Source organism: Rhinolophus ferrumequinum, chromosome 12, assembly GCF_004115265.2.
Source record: "Rhinolophus ferrumequinum isolate MPI-CBG mRhiFer1 chromosome 12, mRhiFer1_v1.p, whole genome shotgun sequence".
Classification (NCBI taxonomy): Eukaryota; Metazoa; Chordata; class Mammalia; order Chiroptera; family Rhinolophidae; genus Rhinolophus; species Rhinolophus ferrumequinum.
Window position 1 is genome coordinate 31,914,459 of NC_046295.1, and position 6,000 is coordinate 31,920,458.

The 6,000-nt window shown below is 38.1% G+C and overlaps 1 pseudogene; it reads right to left on the bottom strand.

Annotated features, from left to right (window-relative positions):
• LOC117031515 (elongation factor 2-like) overlaps positions 1 to 5,231 on the bottom strand; it is an 86,920-nt pseudogene extending 81,689 nt beyond the window's left edge.
• Between the last annotated feature and the right edge of the window lie 769 nt (positions 5,232 to 6,000).

The window sequence follows — 6,000 nt, forward strand, 5'->3', positions numbered from 1 at the left end:
GTCTTAAAATTTTCTGAGTACAGATCTTTAACTTCTTTGGTTAAATTTATTCCCAGGTATTTTATAGTCTTTGGAGCAATTGTAAATGGGATTCTTTTCTTAATTTCTCCTTCTGGTGTTTTATTATTGGTATATACAAATGCAACTGATTTCTGAATATTAATTTTGTATCCTGCTACTTTACTAAATTCATCTATCAGCTCTAATAGTTTCTTGGTGGAGTCTTTAGGGTTCTCTATATATAGTATCATGTCATCTGCATATAATGACAATTTTACTTCCTCCTTACTGATTTGGATGCATTTTATTTCTTTTTCTTGTCTGATTGCTGTGGCTAGAACTTCCAGCACTACGTTGAATAGAAGTGGAGAAAGTGGGCAACCTCGCCTTGTTCCCTATCTTAAGGGGAATGGTTTTAGCTTTTCCGCATTGAGTATGATGTTAGCTGTGGGTTTATCATATATGACCTTTATTATGTTGAGATATGATCCCTCTATTCCCACTTTCTTAAGGGTTTTTATCATAAATGGCTGCTGGATTTTATCAAATGCTTTTTCTGCATCTATTGATATGATCATGTGATTTTTATTTTTCATTTTGTTAATGTGGTGTATCACATTAATTGATTTGCGGATGTTGAACCACCCTTGCATACCAGGGATGAATCCCACTTGATTATGGTGTATGATCTTTTTAATGTATTGCTGAATTCTGTTCGCTAATATTTTGTTGAGGATTTTTGCATCTATATTCATTAGAGATATCGGCCTGTAGTTTTCTTTCTTTGTGGTGTCTTTTCTGATTTTGGGATCAGGGTGATAGTGGCTTTGTAAAAAGTGTTTGGGAGTCTTCCCTCCTTCTGGATTTTTTTGGAAGAGCTTGAGGAGAATAGGTGATAATTCTTTTTTGAACGTTTTGTAAAATTCACCTGTAAAGCCATCTGGTCCAGGGCTTTTGTTTGTTGGGAGATTGTTGATTACCGATTCAATTTCCCTGGTGGTAATCAGTCTATTCAGGTTTTCTGTTTCTTCTTGAGTTAGCCTTGGAAGGTTGTACGCCTCTAGAAAATTGTCCATTTCTTCCAGATTGTCAAATTTGTTGGCATATAGTTGCTCATAGTAATTTCTTAAAACTTTTTGTATTTCTCTGTTGTCTATTGTCACTTCTCCTCTTTCATTTCTGATTTTATTAATTTGGTCCTCTCTCTCTCTTTTTTAATGAGTCTGGCTAAAGGTTTGTCAATTTTGTTTATCTCCTCTAAGAACCAACTCTTGGATTCATTGATCTTTTGTGTTGTTTTTCTGGTTTCTATTTCATTTATTTCCGCTCTGATCTTTATTATCTCCTTCCTTGTACTCCTTTTGTGCTTATTTTGCTGTTCTTTTTCTAGATCCCTTAAGTGTGAAGATAAACTGTTGATTAGTGATGTTTCTTGTTTCTTTAGGTAGGCCTGCAATGCTATGAATTTCCCTCTTAGGACTGCTTTCGCGGCATCCCGTAGATTTTGGGTCGTCGTGTTTTCATTTTCGTTTGTCTCAAGATATCTTTTGATTTCTTCCTTGATCTCCTGGTTGACCCATTCATTATTTATTAACGTGTTATTCAGCCTTCATGAATTGGTGTGTCTTCCAGTTTTTTTTCCTGTAGTTCATTTCTAATTTCATAGCACTGTGGTCAGAGAAGACGATTGGTATGGTTTCAATTTTCTTAAATTTATCAAGACTTGTTTTGTGGTCTAACATATGGTCTATCTTGGAAAATGTTCCATGTGCGCTTGAGAAGAATGTGTATTCTGCAGCTTTGGGGTGAAATGCTCTGAAAATATCAATTAAATCCAAGTGGTCCAATGTGTCATTTAAGGCTGTTGTTTCCATATTGATTTTCTGTCTGGAAGACCTGTCCCTTGTTGTCAGAGGTGTGTTGAAGTCCCTTAGTATGATAGTGTTACTGTTGATCTCTGTCTTTATGTCAGTCAATATCTGTTTTATATATTTAGGTGCTCCTATGTTGGGTACATAGATGTTTACTAGGGTTATGTCCTCTTGTCGGATCGATCCCTTTATTATTATATAGTGCCCATCTTTGTCTTTTAATATGTTCTTCATTTTAAAGTCTGTTTTGTCAGATATAAGTATTCAACTCCAGCTTTTTTCTCATTTCCATTTGCATGAAATATCTTACTCCAACCCTTCACTTTCAGCCTGTGTGTGTCTTTTGATCTGAGGTGAGTCTCTTGTATACAGCATATACAAGGGTCTTGCTTTCTTTTCCACTCAGCCACCCTATGTCTTTTTATTGGAGCATTTAATCTGTTTACATTTAAAGTGATTATTGATAGGTACATAGTTATTGCCATTTTTAAATTTGTTAAAACAATTAGTTAGATTGTTTTCATCTTTTTTCTATTTACAGAAGTCCTTTTAGTATTTCTTGCAATGCTGGCTTGGTGGTAATAAATTCCTTTAGCTTATTCTTTTCTGGGAAGCTCTTTATCTCTCCATCAACTTTAAATGATAGCCTTGCTGGATAAAGCAATCTAGGTTGTAGGCCTTTGTTTTCCATCACTTTGAGTATCTCCTGCCACTCCCTCCTGGCCTTCAATGTTTCTGTAGAAAAGTCATTTGATAGTCTTATGGGAATTCCCTTGTATGTAACCCTCTGTCTTTCTCTTGCTGCTTTTAGGATTCTCTCTTTGCCTTTAACCTTTGCCATTTTAACTATAATGTGTCTTTGTGTGGGCCTGTTTGGGTTTATCCTGGTTGGAACTCTCTGCACTTCCTGGGCTTGTATGTTGTTTTCCTTTATCAGGTTAGGGAAGTTTTTGGACATTATTACTTCAAATATGTTCTCAATCCCTTGCTTCCTCTCTTCACCTTCTGGTATTCCTATGACGCGCATGTTGTTGCACTTGATGTTATCCCAGAGGTCTCTTAAATTATCTTCATTGTTTTTTATTCTTTTTTCTTTCTGTTGTTCTGTTTGGGTGATCGCTGCTAACTTGTCTTGTAAGTTGCTGATTCGATCCTTCTAACCTGCTGTTAATTCCTTCAAGTGAGTTCTTTATTTCAGTAATTGTGTTCTTTAGTTCTAACTGGTTGTTCATTATGATTTCTACATCCTTCTTTATGTCGTCTCTAAGCTCCTTAAACATTCTTATCATCAGTGTTCTGAACTCTGTCTCTGATAGGTTGGTTACCTCTGTTTCATTTGGTTCTATTTCTGGAGGTTTCTTCTGTTCCTTTATTTGGGACATGTTTCTTTGTTTCCCCATTCTGGCTGACTCTCTGTGTTTGCTTCGATGTATTAGGTAGATCCCCTAGAGTTCTTAGTTCTTGCTGGCTTATCTTATGTAGTATGTGTCCTTTATATTTGACTTGCACTACTTCGTTCTTCTTCTCTGCGTGTGCTCCAAAGGTGACTCTTGTGTTGTGTATATTGTCCTGTTAACGAAGATATTTAATTGCTTTTTGCTTGTGAGTAGGTGGGGTTAACTCCTAGGCTGACTAGTTGTGAGATTTGGCTCTGCCCACCACAGGGTGTTCTGCTGCGTGAGGGTTGACCACTTAAATGTGGTTTGGCCTCTATGGGCTCTTGTGCCTGTAGAGAATTCCCTCTGGGTGTATCACTTGTAGGTCAAACCCGGTAGTACTCTGGTTTGGTCTGGAGTTGGCCTCTGGGAGTGTTGAATCTTGTGCCTCTTAAGCTGGGCCCAAAGGCCTTCGAGCACCAGGGGCACTCCAAGGGCCTCTTGCTCCAGTGCACGCTCAAGGTGCTGGTCCAGGTAGGGGCGCTGAGCGAAGGCCTTCCTGCACAAGGGGCGTCCAAGGGCCTCTCGCCTGCTGTGGTGCTGCAGCAGCCAGGCTACTGCTACTCATGCACCTTCAGGTAGGCGCCAGGTGCCGAAAACATGCTATTCTTAACCTGTTAGTAATTAGAATGACAAAACAGCTTCTGTCATAGGTGAGGGGTTCTATATTGCCTTAGAAGTCACATAACAAATAGCTCATGGTAAAGCTAGATTGGTTTGCACATCCAGGAATCAGGGATAGTTTAACTCAGTTATGTTAAAATGGTTGACATAAAAGGAAAGTTAAATTTTCAAGTTAACAAATGTAAATGTTACTGAAAACTAATGGATTGCAAAAGGTGAATAAAAATGCAGTCTGTTTGGAGTTTATTTTTTCTTGCAGGCTTGTTAAGCATTTGTTTCTTAAGCTTTCTCTTTGGAATGCTAACACCAAGAACAGAATGCAATGAAATCTCAGGCCTTGGGCCAAGGAGAGGCTTACCTCTGCCCTTTTTAACCTCTGCTCTTTGTAGTTCTTGCTTCCTCACACGCAGCATGGCAGCCTCAGGGCATGCCTCATGTGCTTTCAGAGAACCCAGGTTATTTGCACTGTTTAGGTTTTGCTATCTATTTTCTTGGTGAGGTTTATGCAATTCTCGTAGGAAAGAAAACTGATGGAAAGATGGATTTAAGTATAGCAGGGTAGGTCGAATTTTGCTAAGTGAGATGCTTTTTATTGGGCCAGAAATATTAATTAGGCAGTAGTGACACCACCTGGTCTTCTTGGGAATTTTTACTCAATCAATTCATTGGAAAAATGGGCAGATTTTTATTGTGTCTGCTTAAACTGTGTTAGGCACAGTAAAAGCTACACAAGAAATGGGAGAGCCCTGATCTTGAGGGGTTTATTAACTGAGGAATATAAAAAACATATATATGCCTTCTCTACTCCACCTTCCCCACCTCTCACTCCAGAAATTCTGATTCAGGAAGTTAAGAGTGGGAGAAGGATCCTGGCATCTGTATGTATATTTTTTTTTTTCTGAGAAATTTGATGGTCACTTGGATTTAGGGGGAGATTCAGGGGAAGACTGATTGATAACACACCTGGAGAAATACCCAAGAAATGAGAGAACCAAAAGAATTCAGAGTAAGTAATATCAAGGTTAGCTGGGGTGATCAGAGAGGCTTCCACAAGAAGAAGATTCTTGTAGCTCTGTGTAAAAAAAAAAGCAGAGAAGTTAAAAAATAACAATAATAAGGTAATATAAGCAAGGAGATATTCCAGGATGGGGGGAAGGCATTTTATTCCCTACATATGCTATTGAATAATAATTTAGTTCTCCAATTTTACTTCAGTTTCCATTCTGGATTCTTAAGGAACAAACGAAATATTCTCTAACCTATGCTTTCAATACCTAGTGTAATCATACTTCCCCAGAATTTACCAAGTGTGTCAAGAGTATGGTCAGAAAAAGAAACCACTTCTGTTTCCAATAGCATTTCAAATAGAGGGAATTGAATACAAATCGTGGTCTTATGGGTGTTGGAAGGGATTGAAGAAGTAAAGAGAAAAAGCAAGGAAACTTGAGAAGCAAAAAAGAGAAAGAGTGACACTTGGAGGAAGCAGCTACTAGCTCCAGGCATTAGGGGAATAAAAGTGAAGAGGGGTTCTTATCAGAGCCCAAGAGCAGGATTCTAGAGGTTCTACCTAACCAATGCTAGGATGACAGAGGATGGTCTGGTCTCCCTGGCCAGCACTGGGACAACCAAAGAAGGGCAGTTATAGCGAAAGCTTGGATCACTGACAGGACACAGCTACTCCCAGGAACACGAGCAGAAGCAAGAGTATGAGAAAGAAGAATTTAACAAAAAGTCAACTAGTGAGGGAGTCTGGGAAATGTAGTTTGTAAATTTTAAAAAATTTTTCAATTACAGTTGAAATATAGTACATTAGTTTCAAGTGTACAACATAGTGATTACTAGACATTTATATAACTTATGAAGTGATCACCTCGATAAATCTAGTACCCATCTGACACCACACATAGTTCTTACAATATTATTGACTATATTCCTTATTGTATACTTTAAATCTCCATGACTATTTTGTAACTACCAATTTTACTTCTTAATCTCTTCCCCTTTTTCATCCCTGCCCCCAAACCGCTTCCTATCTGGCAAGCATCAAAATATTCTCTGTATCGATGAGT